The sequence below is a fragment of the Ranitomeya variabilis genome, chromosome 6 (assembly GCF_051348905.1).
Source record: "Ranitomeya variabilis isolate aRanVar5 chromosome 6, aRanVar5.hap1, whole genome shotgun sequence".
NCBI lineage: Eukaryota > Metazoa > Chordata > Amphibia > Anura > Dendrobatidae > Ranitomeya > Ranitomeya variabilis.
Window position 1 is genome coordinate 12,381,776 of NC_135237.1, and position 16,806 is coordinate 12,398,581.

At 53.1% G+C, this 16,806-nt stretch overlaps 1 protein-coding gene across 5 annotated transcripts in view; it reads left to right on the plus strand.

The window, feature by feature from the left end:
* LOC143781301 (uncharacterized) overlaps positions 1 to 16,806 on the plus strand; it is a 618,193-nt gene that overhangs the window by 598,255 nt on the left and 3,132 nt on the right. The window lies entirely within an intron of this gene.

Genomic DNA, 16,806 nt, shown 5'->3' on the forward strand with positions numbered 1-16,806 from the left:
GTGGCTTTTGCAGGACACGATGCCGGCTGCACAGCAGGGGAACAGCTGGCGGTGCTGAACCCCACTGACACATTGGCTGGTGTTTTTCTCTGTGCAGCTAGCAGTACCGGGCCCCAACTGGCGGTGTTAGAGCCCGGGGTCAGCAGGAGGAGGAGATGGAGCAGAGTGTAGGCCGAAGCCTGCACTGGCGGCAGCTTTGGGTCTGTTGTGCCTGCGTGGCTGTTGCAGGACACGTTGCCGGCTGCACAGCAGGGGAACAGCTGGCGGTGCTGGACCCCACTGACACATTGGCGAGGTGTTTGGCTCTGTGCAGCCAGCACTTCCGGACAGCAACTAGCGGTGTTGGAGCCCGGGCTCTGCTGGTGGAGCAGAGTGTAGGCCGAAGCCTAATTGAACCGATTTTAAAAGTCACCTTTAACCCCCCCTCAGGGGTTACAAACTAGAAGAGCCACAGCTTATGCAGCAGTAGTGCTGCACAAGTCAAAGGTTGCTCTTTTAATTTTTCTCCTTGCACACGCTGAATGGAACACGTATAACATTTTGCCCTTGATACAGTCAAACTGTGTTGGAGGCGCGAGTTCCCTTTGTAATGAGACGCAGCACAGATGTCAAGAATCCCACCTTGGTGCTGGGTGCGGCCTCCTGAGCGTCGTTATTTGCTGTGCAGGAGTCTGCGCTGTCGTGTTATCCCCTGGCCTAGCGCTCTTAGCGCTGCCCGTCTTCTGACATCATTTCATGTTGGCCGCTGCGGTTCGCGATGACCATGAACCCCAGCCCCGCAGTGTCTTAACATTGTTAAAACACTGCGGGGCTGGGATTCATGGCCTGCCGCAGCACATATGTTCGCCTCTCACACTGGGGTTCTTACACCTGCTTCAGACTATGCGGCGTCACCTGATCCCTTATCGCATGCCACGGCCATGAAGCCGCACAGTCCGAAGAAGGCGGAAGGAGATGAGGGATAGGCGAAGAAATGCACCGTTCATGCCCGTCAATCACACCCTCGCAGTCAAAATAAATAAGACACCGAGGGGCGTTGTGTGGGGCAAGGCGGCCGCAGAGGCGCAGTCAGCCAAACAATGATGCCAGAAGACGGGCAGCGCTACCAAGGAGCTTGTTGCGTGTCAATACAAAGGAAAAATCACACCTGAGGGACGTTTTAATGGTCTCAGAGAACACATTTTAGACGTGTTCAGTTCCACATGGGCAAGGAGAATGAGTTTCTGAGCCACCTTGCACACATGCAGCATTACTGCTGTACAAGGTGGCTGTAAAACATAGAAACACCTGGGGGAGGGGGGACAGGTTCCCTTCAATTTCAGTTCTTGTGTCTGCGTGGCGGTCGCAGGACACGTTGCCGGCTACACAGCAGGGGAACAGCTGGCGGTGCTGGACCCCACTGACACATTGGCTGGTGTTTTTCTCTGTGCAGCTAGCACATCTGGGCCCCAACTGGCGGTTTGTTAGAGCCCAGGGTCAGCAGGAGGAGGAGCAGCAGGAGGAGGAGCAGGGGGAGGGGAGTGTAGGCCGAAGCCTGCACCGGAGCAAGTTGAAAGGAAACCTTTAACCCCCCCCCCTCCCCAGGCGTTTGTAGCTGAAAGAGCCATTGTGTACAGCACTAATGCTGGAAAAGGTAAACTTAGCTCTTTTAATTATGGTCCTTGCACATGCTGAACCTAACACTTATGAAATGTGTCCCCTCACAGCGTTAAACCGTCCGGTAGGTGGAACTTTCCTTTGTCGTGTGACGCAGCACAGCCATCATTTTTACCCCCTTGGCGCCGTGCGCCGCCTCCTCAGCGTTGTTTTAATCTGTCCCGGAGCCTGCGCTGTTAGGTTAGCCCTTGGCCATGCACACATTTTGCGCTGCCCGTCTTCTGACATCATTTGGTGTCAGGCTGGCTGCGCCTGTGCGGGTGCGCTGGCCGAGATCCCGCCTCCTAGTGTCGTCAAATGTAATCCCACCGCGGGCCTGGGATCCGTGGCCATGCTCAGTGCATATCCTCGCCTCTCGCTCCCCTCCCTACGACTTCTTCAGACTGTGCGGTGTCACGGCCGTGGCATGCTATTACGGATCAGCTGACACCGCACAGTCTGAAGAAGTCGTAGGGAGGGGAGCGAGAGGCGAGGATATGCACTGAGCATGGCCACGGATCCCAGGCCCGCGGTGGGATTACATTTGACGACACTGCGAGGCGGGATCTCGGCCAGCGCACCCGCACAGGCGCAGCCAGCCTGACACCAAATGATGTCAGAAGACGGGCAGCGCAAAATGTGTGCATGGCCAAGGGCTAACCTAACAGCGCAGGCTCCGGGACAGATTAAAACAACGCTGAGGAGGCGGCGCACGGCGCCAAGGGGGTAAAAATGATGGCTGTGCTGCGTCACACGACAAAGGAAAGTTCCACCTACCGGACGGTTTAACGCTGTGAGGGGACACATTTCATCATAAGTGTTAGGTTCAGCATGTGCAAGGAGCACCACGAAAAGAGGCACTTTTTCCCTTTGCATCATTACTGCTGCACAAGGTGGCTCCTTCAGTAACAAACGCCTGGGGGGGGGCAGGTTCCCTTAAATTTAACTTGTTGTGCCTGCGTGGCGGTCGCAGGACACGTTGCCGGCTACACAGCAGGGGAACAGCTGGCGGTGCTGTACCCCACTAACACATTGGCGAGGTGTTTGGCTCTGTGCGTACAGCACTTCTGGACGGCAACTGGCGGTGTTGGAGCCCAGGGACAGGTGGAGGAGGAGGAGGTAGGAGGAGGTAGGAGGGATTGCCACACACACAGCAGGGGAACAGCTGACGTTACTGAACCCCACTAACAGAGGAGGGACTGTTGGGACTGTGCGTACAGCACTTCTGGACGGCAACTGGCGGTGTTGGAGCCCAGGGACAGGTGGAGGAGGAGGAGGTAGGAGGAGGTAGGAGGGATTGCCACACACACAGCAGGGGAACAGCTGACGTTACTGAACCCCACTAACAGAGGAGGGACTGTTGGGACTGTGCGTACAGCACTTCTGGACGGCAACTGGCGGTGTTGGAGCCCAGGGACAGGTGGAGGAGGAGGAGGTAGGAGGGATTGCCACACACACAGCAGGGGAACAGCTGACGTTACTGAACCCCACTAACAGAGGAGGGACTGTTGGGACTGTGCGTACAGCACTTCTGGACGGCAACTGGCGGTGTTGGAGCCCAGGGACAGGTGGAGGAGGAGGAGGTAGGAGGAGGTAGGAGGGATTGCCACACACACAGCAGGGGAACAGCTGACGTTACTGAACCCCAATAACAGAGGAGGGACTGATGGGACTGTGCGTACAGCACTTCTGGACGGCAACTGGCGGTGTTGGAGCCCAGGGACAGGTGGAGGAGGAGGAGGTAGGAGGAGGTAGGAGGGATTGCCACACACACAGCAGGGGAACAGCTGACGTTACTGAACCCCACTAACAGAGGAGGGACTGTTGGGACTGTGCGTACAGCACTTCTGGACGGCAACTGGCGGTGTTGGAGCCCAGGGACAGGTGGAGGAGGAGGAGGTAGGAGGAGGTAGGAGGGATTGCGACACACACAGCAGGGGAACAGCTGACGTTACTGAACCCCACTAACAGAGGAGGGACTGTTGGGACTGTGCGTACAGCACTTCTGGACGGCAACTGGCGGTGTTGGAGCCCAGGGACAGGTGGAGGAGGAGGAGGTAGGAGGAGGTAGGAGGGATTGCCACACACACAGCAGGGGAACAGCTGACGTTACTGAACCCCACTAACAGAGGAGGGACTGTTGGGACTGTGCGTACAGCACTTCTGGACGGCAACTGGCGGTGTTGGAGCCCAGGGACAGGTGGAGGAGGAGGAGGTAGGAGGAGGTAGGAGGGATTGCCACACACACAGCAGGGGAACAGCTGACGTTACTGAACCCCACTAACAGAGGAGGGACTGTTGGGACTGTGCGTACAGCACTTCTGGACGGCAACTGGCGGTGTTGGAGCCCAGGGACAGGTGGAGGAGGAGGAGGTAGGAGGAGGTAGGAGGGATTGCCACACACACAGCAGGGGAACAGCTGACGTTACTGAACCCCACTAACAGAGGAGGGACTGTTGGGACTGTGCGTACAGCACTTCTGGATGGCAACTGGCGGTGTTGGAGCCCAGGGACAGGTGGAGGAGGAGGAGGTAGGAGGAGGTAGGAGGGATTGCCACACACACAGCAGGGGAACAGCTGACGTTACTGAACCCCACTAACAGAGGAGGGACTGTTGGGACTGTGCGTACAGCACTTCTGGACGGCAACTGGCGGTGTTGGAGCCCAGGGACAGGTGGAGGAGGAGGAGGTAGGAGGGATTGCCACACACACAGCAGGGGAACAGCTGACGTTACTGAACCCCACTAACAGAGGAGGGACTGTTGGGACTGTGCGTACAGCACTTCTGGACGGCAACTGGCGGTGTTGGAGCCCAGGGACAGGTGGAGGAGGAGGAGGTAGGAGGAGGTAGGAGGGATTGCCACACACACAGCAGGGGAACAGCTGACGTTACTGAACCCCAATAACAGAGGAGGGACTGTTGGGACTGTGCGTACAGCACTTCTGGACGGCAACTGGTGGTGTTGGAGCCCAGGGACAGGTGGAGGAGGAGGAGGTAGGAGGAGGTAGGAGGGATTGCCACACACACAGCAGGGGAACAGCTGACGTTACTGAACCCCACTAACAGAGGAGGGACTGTTGGGACTGTGCGTACAGCACTTCTGGACGGCAACTGGCGGTGTTGGAGCCCAGGGACAGGTGGAGGAGGTAGGAGGAGGTAGGAGGGATTGCCACACACACAGCAGGGGAACAGCTGACGTTACTGAACCCCAATAACAGAGGAGGGACTGTTGGGACTGTGCGTACAGCACTTCTAGACGGCAACTGGCGGTGTTGGAGCCCAGGGACAGGTGGAGGAGGAGGAGGTAGGAGGAGGTAGGAGGGATTGCCACACACACAGCAGGGGAACAGCTGACGTTACTGAACCCCAATAACAGAGGAGGGACTGTTGGGACTGTGCGTACAGCACTTCTGGACGGCAACTGGCGGTGTTGGAGCCCAGGGACAGGTGGAGGAGGAGGAGGTAGGAGGAGGTAGGAGGGATTGCCACACACACAGCAGGGGAACAGCTGACGTTACTGAACCCCACTAACAGAGGAGGGACTGTTGGGACTGTGCGTACAGCACTTCTGGACGGCAACTGGCGGTGTTGGAGCCCAGGGACAGGTGGAGGAGGAGGAGGTAGGAGGAGGTAGGAGAGATTGCCACACACACAGCAGGGGAACAGCTGACGTTACTGAACCCCAATAACAGAGGAGGGACTGTTGGGACTGTGCGTACAGCACTTCTGGACGGCAACTGGTGGTGTTGGAGCCCAGGGACAGGTGGAGGAGGAGGAGGTAGGAGGAGGTAGGAGGGATTGCCACACACACAGCAGGGGAACAGCTGACGTTACTGAACCCCAATAACAGAGGAGGGACTGTTGGGACTGTGCGTACAGCACTTCTGGACGGCAACTGGCGGTGTTGGAGCCCAGGGACAGGTGGAGGAGGAGGAGGTAGGAGGAGGTAGGAGGGATTGCCACACACACAGCAGGGGAACAGCTGACGTTACTGAACCCCACTAACAGAGGAGGGACTGTTGGGACTGTGCGTACAGCACTTCTGGACGGCAACTGGCGGTGTTGGAGCCCAGGGACAGGTGGAGGAGGAGGAGGTAGGAGGGATTGCCACACACACAGCAGGGGAACAGCTGACGTTACTGAACCCCAATAACAGAGGAGGGACTGTTGGGACTGTGCGTACAGCACTTCTGGACGGCAACTGGTGGTGTTGGAGCCCAGGGACAGGTGGAGGAGGAGGAGGTAGGAGGAGGTAGGAGGGATTGCCACACACACAGCAGGGGAACAGCTGACGTTACTGAACCCCAATAACAGAGGAGGGACTGTTGGGACTGTGCGTACAGCACTTCTGGACGGCAACTGGCGGTGTTGGAGCCCAGGGACAGGTGGAGGAGGAGGAGGTAGGAGGGATTGCCACACACACAGCAGGGGAACAGCTGACGTTACTGAACCCCACTAACAGAGGAGGGACTGTTGGGACTGTGCGTACAGCACTTCTGGACGGCAACTGGCGGTGTTGGAGCCCAGGGACAGGTGGAGGAGGAGGAGGTAGGAGGAGGTAGGAGGGATTGCCACACACACAGCAGGGGAACAGCTGACGTTACTGAACCCCAATAACAGAGGAGCGACTGTTGACTGTGCGTACAGCACTACCAGGCAACAACTAGCGGTGTTGGAGCCCAGGGACAGCAGGAGAAGCAGAGGAACACAATGTAGGCCGAAGCCTGATTGGAGAAAGGGAACCTTTAACCCCCCCCCCCAAGGCGTTTGTAGCTGAAAGAGCCAGCTTGTGCAGCTCAAAAGGAAAAGGTGGCTCTTTTCATTATGCTCCTTGCAAACACAGAACTAAACACTTATAAAATGTGTCCACTGATACCGTAAAACCGTCCCGGAGGTGGGACTTTCCTTCGTAATATGACGCAGCACAGCTGTCATTCCTACCCCCTCGGCGCCGTGCCCCGGCTCCTCAGCGTTGTTTGATTCCGTCCCGGAGCCTGCGCTGTTATGTTATCCCTTGGCCAGGCACACTTAGCGCTGCCCACCTTCCGACATCATTTGGTGTCAGGCTGGCTGCGCCTGTGCGGCCGCGCTGGCCGAGAGCCCGCCTCGCAGTGTCGTCTAATGTAATCCCACCGCGGGCCTGTGATCCGTGGCCATGCGCAGTGCATATCCTCGCCTCTCGCTCTCCTCCCTACGGCTTCTTCAGACTGTGCGCTGCCACGGCCGTGGCATGCTATTACGGATCAGCTGACACCGCACAGTCTGACAGCTGTGCTGCGTCATATTACGAAGGAAAGTCCCACCTCCGGGACGGTTTTACGGTATCAGTGGACACATTTTATAAGTGTTAAGTTCTGCGTGTGCAAGGAGCATATTGAAAATAGCTACCTTTCCCTTGTGCAGCATTACTGCTGCACAAGGTGGCTCTTTCAGTAACAAACGCCTTGGGGGGGGGGGGTGGACAGGTTCCCTTACATTTCAGTTGTTGTGTCAGCGTGGCGGTCGCAGGACACATTGCCGGCTACACAGCTGGGGATCAGCTGACGTTACTGAAACCCAATAACACTGGGTCGTATGTTTTGACTGTGCAGACGGCACTTCTGAGCCTCAACTGGCGGTGTTGGAGCCCAGGAATTTAAGTTCAGGTGGTTGAAAGATGAACACAACAGGAGACCTGGATAACGTATACAGTGACCTAATTATTTAATCAGGAGGAGGAGTGGCAAATTCCTGCGAGATCCAGGCCTTGTTCATTTTCAGGAAAGTAAGCCGGTCAACGTTATCGGAGGATAGTCGCAGGCGACGGTCAGTTAGTACACCACCTGCAGCACTAAAGACACGTTCCGATAATACACTGGCCGCAGGGCAAGACAGCACCTCCAATGCATACTGGCTTAGCTCTGGCCATGTATCCAGCTTTGAGACCCAAAACTTGAAAGGGGAAGAGGCGTCTGGGAGTACAGCAAGAGGGCAAGACATGTAGTCTGTCACCATCTGACGGAACCGTTGCCTCCTGCTGACTGGAGCCGTCTGTGATGGTGTAGACTTTTGTGGGGGGCACAGAAAACTGTGCCACAGTTGGGCCATACTGGTCTTGCCTTGGGCAGAGGCACTGCTTCTGCTCCCTCTTTGTGCAGAGCCTCCACCACTGCCTGGACGCACTGAGCTGCTTTGGAATGCACTAGCAGCACTTCTCTCAGTTGGAATGGAGAAGATGATGGAATTCACCAGTGTGTCTTGGTACTCCCGCATTTTTCGCTCCCGGTTCAACGGTGTGATGAGGCTTTCTACGTTGTCCCGGTAGCGAGGATCGAGGAGGGTGAACACCCAATACTCAGACATGTTGAGAATGTGGGCGATGCGGCGGTCGTTTCTCAGGCACTGCAGCATGTAATCCACCATGTGCTGCAGACTGCCAACTGCCCAAGAAACGCTGTCCCCTGCTGGAGGCGAGATCTCTGCCCGCTCGTCATCACCCCACCCTCGCTGTACACACTGAGTACTGGACAATTGTGTAGCTCCCTCCTCTGGACGGATGTCTTCCTCCTCCATTGACTCCTCCTCATCCTCCTCACAAACTGTCCCCTGCCTACGCGTTTGTGAGGAACCACGTGGCGCTGACTGTCCAGAAGATGATGGAAGTGGTGAATCCTCATCCTCCACCTCTTCCACAACATCATCCCTTAGCGCTTGCAGTGATTTTTCAAGCAGGCAGATAAGGGGGACAGTCATGCTGACTAGTGCATCATCTGCACTCGCCATCCGCGTGGAATAATCAAAGGGACGCAAAACCTGGCAGACGTCCTTCATAGTGGCCCACTCTGTGGTTGTGAAGTCTGTACGGCGCTGAGTGCGACTTCTGTGCGCCTGATACAGCTGGTACTCCATTACAGCTTGCTGCTGCTCACACAACCGCTCCAACATATGTAACGTGGAATTCCACCTGGTAGGTAGGTCACATATGATGCGATGTTCCGGCAGGCGGTGTCGGCGCTGCAGAGCCGCAATGCGCGCTTTTGCCGTGCTGGAACGCCGCAAGTGAGCACACTCTAGGCGGACCTTGTGCAGCAGTGCATCAAGATCCGGATAGTCCCTCAAAAAGCTCTGCACGACCAAATTGAGCACATGTGCCAGACATGGGATGTGAGTGAGGTTGCCGAGGCCCAGGGCTGCCACCAGATTTCGGCCATTATCACACACTACCATGCCTGGCTGGAGATTCGCTGGCACAAACCACACATCGCTCTCCTGCTTGATGGCATTCCAGAGCTCCTGCGCTGTGTGGCTGTGATTCCCCAAAAAAATTAATTTCAAGACGGCCTGTTGACGTTTGGCCACGGCTGTGCTCATGTCGGTCGTAACAGGTACACGTTCATCACGGGTCCATGTGGAGGTGGACTGTGACGGCTCCTGCAGCGATGATTCTGAGGAACTGGTGTAAGAGGAGGAGTCAATGCGTACAGAATGGATTCCTGCAATCCTTGGAGTGGGCAGGACACGTCCTGCGCCACTCTCACGGTCTGTACCCGGCTCAACGACATTAACCCAATGGGCAGTGAGGGAAAGGTATCGCCCCTGTCCATGTTGACTGGTCCACGCATCGGTGGTGAGGTGGACCTTGCTACTGACGGCGTTCAGTAGCGCGTGTTTTATGTGTCCCTCTACATGCTTGTGCAGGGCAGGGACGGCTTGCCTGCTGAAATAAAAGCGGCTGGGCACATTGTACTGTGGGACTGCCAATGACATAAAGTCACGGAAGCTGTCAGTCTCCACCAGCCTGAATGACAGCATTTCCAGTGACAGCAGTTTGGCAATGCCTGCAGTCAGAGCCTGTGCTCGTGGGTGGTTTGACGAGAAAGGCCGCCTTTTCTCCCATGCCTGTACTACCGATGGCTGTAGACTGGGCTGGGAGTGTGTGGATGACTGGGAAAGTGGTGCTGCGGGTGGAATTACAGCGGGTCTCTGGACAACAGGGCCAGAGGTTCTTCCACGGCGATCCTGGGAGGAAGCCGAACCAGCTGTGTGTGAGCTGGAGGAAGAGGCAACACGAGCTGAAGAGGTGGTAGCTGCCGCTGTTGGTTGGCCTAGCTCTTCAGTGTGTTTGTCTAACTCCGCCGGGTGCCTGTTGCGCACATGTTTCCACATGTTGGAGGTATTGAGGTTGCCGACATGTCGACCTCTTTTGACTTTTTGATGACACACCTTGCATCTGACATAGCAAATGTCATCTGCAACTGTGTCAAAAAAGGACCAGGCACTGCAAGTCTTGGGAGCGCCCCTTTTGACTTTTGGAAGAGACATGCTCCTTACGGGTGCCAAAGCGGAAGCTGCAGGATCCGCAGTCTTCCCCCTCCCTCTCCCTCTTTGGGCCGTACGGGGAATCTCTTCCTCAGAGCTGCTCCCACCACCTTCCTGTCCCTCACGCCAAGATGGGTCAAGGACCTCATCATCTACACTACCCTCTGCCCCCAACTGCTCCTCCCGGGTAGTCTCAGCAGCAGAGCACGCACCAGTAAGTGGCACCTGAGTGTCATCATCAGCTGATGCGGCCTGCGATGTGGTGACCGGAGCCACTGGCCCACCCGCCTCTTCAGAGGAAGAGAGAAAAAGCTGTTGGGCATCACTGCACCCTGCCTCTTCTTCCATTTCTCCAATGCTGCTTGGCTGGCCCCCTGTTTCCAAGCCAAGAGATTCAGAGAACAGAAGTAGAGACGGCTCCTGTCCTGGGCTCTCTGTCTGCCTGGGCAATTTGGCAGGTGGTGAAGAGACAGATGGCTGCTCTCCAGTGCTCTGTGTCTGAGAGGATGTGGCACTAATGGAAGTTGATGCATTAGCTGCCATCCATCCCACAACGGCTTCAATTTGGTCTTCACGCAGCAGCGGTGTACGGCGCTCGGCGACAAAGCTGCGCATGAACGACTGTTCCCTTGTGAAAGTGGGTGCTGATGAGTCACCGGTGCCCGCAGCAGGCACAGAATCCCCACGTCCCCTCCCTGCTCCGCGCCCACGCCCACGCCCACGTGCCTTACTCACTGCCTTCTTCATCGTGGTTGACAGATAAAGATAAGCAGAAAAGTACTAACGGCTTTGTGTGCTTATTCCTGAAAAACTCCTAACAGGTATAAGAAACACTAATTTTCTAAAGTGTGGACTAGACTTGAATATGAGTTAATGTGGCCTACACAAATGTAAAGTGGTGTAACTGGTGTGTTTGGTGAACTTTATTATTTATTTATTTTTTGGGGGCTGAACTGACAACGGATAGAGCTGCAGTCACACGGAGACCGTGCAGACAGACGTAAACGGCGCTGCAAGGCCCAAAAACCCTCCTCTACTTTATCCTATGTAGTGTTTTTCCACAAATTAGCTGGAGACGGGTGGAAAGACACTAATAGGAATTATTTGAAAAAATGTGCAGCAGCCTGCACTACTTAAAACAAAATGAAAATTGATTTGGCGGTATGACACAGTGAACAACCCTGAGCTGGAGACAACCAGGCTACGGCTGCTCACAGACTACAGGGCGAGCTGCAGTCACACGGAGACCGTGCAGACAGCCGTAAACGGCGCTGCAAGGCCCAAAAACCCTCCTCTACTTTATCCTATGTAGTGTTTTTCCACAAATTAGCTGGAGACGGGTGGAAAGACACTAATAGGAATTATTTGAAAAAATGTGCAGCAGCCTGCACTACTTCAAAAAAAAAAAAAAAAAAAGAACAGTATGAGGCAATGAACCACCCTCCCTGAACTGAATACAACCAGCTATGGATGGCCTATGTGGCTGCACTCAGACTAGAGAGTGGGCTGCACTCACACACACACACACACAGAGAGACCTTGCAGATCGCTGTGAAAACAGCGCTACAAGGCAAAAGCAAGGTGAATAGTAGGTGAACACAGCGGTTGCTAAATTAGCCTTTGGAAAGCACAAAAAAGCAAATCGCTATCTCAAAACTGTCCCTCAGTCAGCAAACAGCGTCCTGTCACTAACTGAATTCACAGCAGAGTGATCGCAAAATGGCGCCAGCGACTTTTAAACTGCATCATGACATCATTTCAGCAGCCAATCACAGCCATGCCAGTAGTTTCATGCCCTCCATGCTAAACAGGATGTGCCCACACTTGGAATCATTATCATTGGCTGAATTTCTGAATTTTGAATCTTGGAACTTCCGATTCCGGTATCCGATACGCGGCAAGTATCGGAATCCCGGTATCGGAATTCCGATACCGCAAGTATCGGCCGATACCCGATACTTGCGGTATCGGAATGCTCAACACTAATCACCACAATATCACACAGTAAAAACCCATAATTGTTCAAATTACCCAAATCACACATGCAATATCAGCCTTCCCAACTATGGCCACTACCCCTAATACTCAGCCATGTGGTCCTCATGTTGTTGTCCAGGAAGCAAACAAGGCAAGAGAGCGTCCAAGCACATGTCTTGTCTACTTATGTCCAGCTAAAAAGAGGTGTGTCCAGCCTCAGGTGCGGGGAATTATGTCAAAAGTCTATTATTTAGTTTGTGTTTGAAACTGTTAAGCTGTAAAGCGCTGCGGAATATGTTGGCGCTATATAAATAAAGCCTATTATTATTATTATTATAAACTGGCAAAGGTACATCCCCTCAATCCTGAATGAAACCTGATATACCAGCACATGGAGCAAGGTGGAGGAGGGGGCCTCAGATGGAACACATGGCAGATTACAGCAAGCTGGAGGAGGGGCTACTGAGCACATGTGGGGGAATTATAGATATTTATATCAGTATACACATCTCTATGTAAAGATGTATATTTTGGGGCACATCCAGCGTCGGACTGGGGTGTCTGGGGCCCACCAGAGGAATGGACTCTAGGGGCCCACCCTACAGCTATATGCTAATATCTGTCATTATAGTGGAGCATCGGCTGTAAAACACCGGCGGCTGCTGCACATCTACCGTGTGCCCCAATAACTGGGATGTATAATTACGGTAGTTTACATTAATGGGGTTCTTGGTAAAACAAGTTATCACTGATCCATGGGCTCCACAGGATTGGTGATCGCTTAGATCCGACCATTAGAAACTGGGGAAGTTTTATCCCTGACAGGACACTTTTATCACTATTTTAAAATGCAGCGGCAGATGGGATTTCTGACCACAGCTCCATTCATTCTCTTTGGGGCTTCCAGAAAAAAACAAGTGCAGCCACTGAGGGAATGAATGGATCAGTGATCTAGTCGGACATGCCACTCCAGTCTAATGGGGATAAAAAGTTCCACATTTTGCTGAGTGGGTCCAAGCAGTCAGACCCCCACCAATCAATACGTTATCACTTATCCTGTGGAGAGGTGATTACTTTTTTCCACAGGAAACCCCTGTAAGTGCATCTCCGCCGCTGTGTACAAAGCATTAAAACTAATGGAAATAAAGAATCTTCTAATTAAAGGGCACCTGTCACCCCGTTTTTTGAAGATGAGCTAAAAATAGCGTTAAATAGGGGCAGAGCTGGGCGTTACATTAGTGTCTTTGTGTGCCTTTATAACCTACCTAAGCTGCCGAAATACCTTTGTAAAGTCGCCGTGTTCTGCTGTCACTCACACTGGTCTGGTCATATGGGCGTCCTGCTCATCATTACGTTGGTGGCGTAGTGGTGTGCGCATGTCCAAAGAGAAGATCCAGTGCAAGGCATGCTGGACACATGACGCTTATGTCACGTGGGAACTCCATGGTTATGATTGGACCAGCGCCGCTATGGACATCCCCTGTTGTGATGTCACATGGGAATTCCATGGATAAGATTGGACTAGTGCTGTTATGGACACGACCCGTTGCTATGAGAACGGCTGACGCACCGTATGGATTGGTGCGATCGCTGTTTACTATCAGGACATGTGGGTTGCATATTGTTGTGTTTTCTGGGGATGATTCACATAGAAGGAGCGATCAGGGAGGGTATAACCCCACTAATGGTCAGTATATATGGTGGGCTGCTCATGGGATGTGGATTTTAATTATAGTTATATGTTTATATGTTTCCTGATTATACTGAACCATCCCATTGGTTGCTAGTCAATTGGTGGGGTGGGACTAATGATATATAATGGTGGTTGGATTGTTTTTGTATTATGCTTGACAAAGGTCTGAGGACTGAAACGTTGTAGGTTCCCTTTAATATCAGAGAGAACAAATGACCGCAATACACAACACAATCCACTATACCAAGACCAATATTACCACATACAGGAAGAAATACCACCACACCATGACCAGACCACATAGTGACCGAATTATACTACATACAAGGGACAAATACCACCGCACCATGTCAAGACCACATATTACCACCACTTGGTGACCAAATAGCACATACAAGGGACAAATACCACAACAACATTTCCAGACCACATATTACCACCACATAGTGACTGAATACTACAATACTGATCAGTAATAAAAAACAAAACAAAAACACAATACTATCACCATAAGGCTGCCATCACACTAGCAGTATTTTACATCAGTATTTGTAAGCCAAAACCAGGAGTGGAACAATTAGAGGAAAAGTATAATAGAAACGTCTGCACCACTTCTGCATTTATCACCCACTCCTGGTTTGGGCCTATTGATACTGATGTAAATTACAGACCAAATACTGATAGTGTGACGGCAGCCTAAGTGCCATTATACACAGGAGATCTGTACTTAGTATGCAGTGTCTGTGTAGAGGTAATACAGAGATCACTGGTGGTATTATACACAGGAGCTCTGTATATAATGTATAGGTAATACAGTGATCACTGGTGACATTGTACACAGGACCGCTGTATATAGTATACAGTGTATAGTGTCAGTGTATAGGTAACACTGACTCACCAGTGACGTCTCTAGGTGAAGTCCTTCATCTTTCATCCAGCACAGACCGCCATCACTTCATCCAGCCAGGGCTCGTCTCTGCAGGAAATAACACAGTTATCTCGAGCTCCGCTTGCAGAACACATTACTTAATTTTTCACAACTTCTACATTACACCACATGAAGAAAAAAAGGTGATATAGTGTCACTCTGCACAGTAACAGGACCGGCCCCCATTTAAAACAGTGTCCTCAAAAAATAAAATAAATACATCACTGCAGTAATAATATCCCTTAATTAGCCCCTATGGTAATAATATTCCCCACCCTGGCCCTGTTTATCTCATTCCTGGCTCCAGCCATATGTTCTCGCATCCTGCCCTCATGAGTATCCATTCTACCCCATATGATCTCCCCATCCTGCCCCATTCTGTCTCCATCGTATCCATCCTGCCCCATGATCCAATCCTGCCCCATATCTTTCATTTTGCCCCGTGTCTCCAATCATGCCCCATATCTACATTCTGCCCATGCCTCCAGTCCTGCCCCCAGTGTGTCCAGCAATCTGCCCTAGTGTGTCCAGCATATTGCCCCCAGTGTGTACAGCATATTACCCCCGTGTTTCCAGCAATCGGCCCCAGTATGTCCAGCATTGCCCCCGGACAGTGTGTCCAGGAATCTGCCCCAGTATGTCCGGCAATCTGCCCCAGTGTGTCCAGCAATCTGCCCCAGTGTGTCCAGCAATCTGCCCCAGTATGTCAAGCATATTGCCCCAGTGTGTCCAGTATTGCCCCCGGACAGTGTGTCCAGCAATCTGCCCCAGTGTGTCCGGCAATCTGCCCCAGCAGTGTGACAGTGCAATCTGCCCCAGTATGTCCAGCACTGCCCCAGTGTGTCCAGCAATCTGCCCCAGTTTGTCCAGCAATCTGCCCTATTGTCCAGCACTGCCCCCAGTGTGTCCAGCAATCTGCCCCAGTGTCCAGCACTGCCCCCAGTGTGGCCAGCATTGCCCCAGTGTGTCCAGCAATCTGCCCCAGTATGTCCAGCAATCTGCCCCAGTATGTCCAGCACTGCCCCCAGTGTGTCCAGCAATCTGCCCCAGTATGTCCAGCACTGCCTCAGTATGTCCAGCAATCTGCCCCAGTGTCCAGCATTGCCCCAGTGTGTCCAGCAATCTGCGCCAGTGTCCAGCATTGCCCCAGTGTGTCCAGCAATCTTCCCCAGTATGTCCAGCATTGCTCCAGTGTGTACAGCAATCTGCCCCAGACTATTACCCCCCCTGTATGCATGGCTCATAGTCCTCCCCTGTATGCATGGCTCATATCCCCCGTATGCATGGCTTATCTCTCCACCCCCCCCACACCCACACACCCGCACCCGATCCTGCTCCTGCTCCCATCTTGCACAGCACGCCGGCTTATGTCCTCCTTCATCCCCCAGTCCCCCCGTCCCTCATACTCACCTGGCCCACACACTGCAGGGCCGTGCCGACATCCCTCGCGCTCGCGCTCTGTCCCGACTCCCGGCGGCGGCTCATTAAGGTCATGAATATGCGCATATTCATGACCTTAATGAGCGGTACCACGTGACCGCTCATTCAGGACGAGCTGCAGTGCAGACGCCGAGACTATCGCTGGAGCAGGGTGAGTATCGTCTTCAAGGAGGGTGGGTGGGGGCGGGCGGCTGGGGGGCCCCTGAAGCAGTGGGGGCCCTGCCAGTAGGTGTCAGTGCCTGGGCCCACCGGAGGATCCTCCGGTTCTCCGGTGGGACAGTCCGAGCCTGGGCACTTCCCTTATACAGGGTGCAAGAAAAGCTCGGACACCACATGGATCATCTGTGTAGCTTGTCACAAATACGCACACATTTTTCTCATTTCAGCCCATTGAGCCATTAAATTCAATGGGAAAAGCAGTGAGAAATGTAAAGCCATACGGATGTCATATGGATACATAGGTGCGAGAAAATCGCATCATCGCTTTGCAAACGCATTACACCAAATGACCATACGGAGAACACTTCTGTGACTCTCGGCATGGAGACTCGGACTGATTTACCATACGGCAAGTGTGACCCCGGCCTTACAAACATTTTTCTACCTTGTAAAGAATCAAGGTCTACATCTACATTCCCCTTCACACATTACTGTGTTGTGGGGTGCGCTACCCTTTCACTTCTGTTTGTGACATATGAGCATTGTGCAGCCAGTGTCTGATCAATGCAGTCCATAGTACGATAGGTATGAATTTGATTGTAGGTTCCCTTTATTAACAATTTGCTACCTATCTTGCAATTTACACAGAATTTCTTAAATTAATTGTGTAATGTT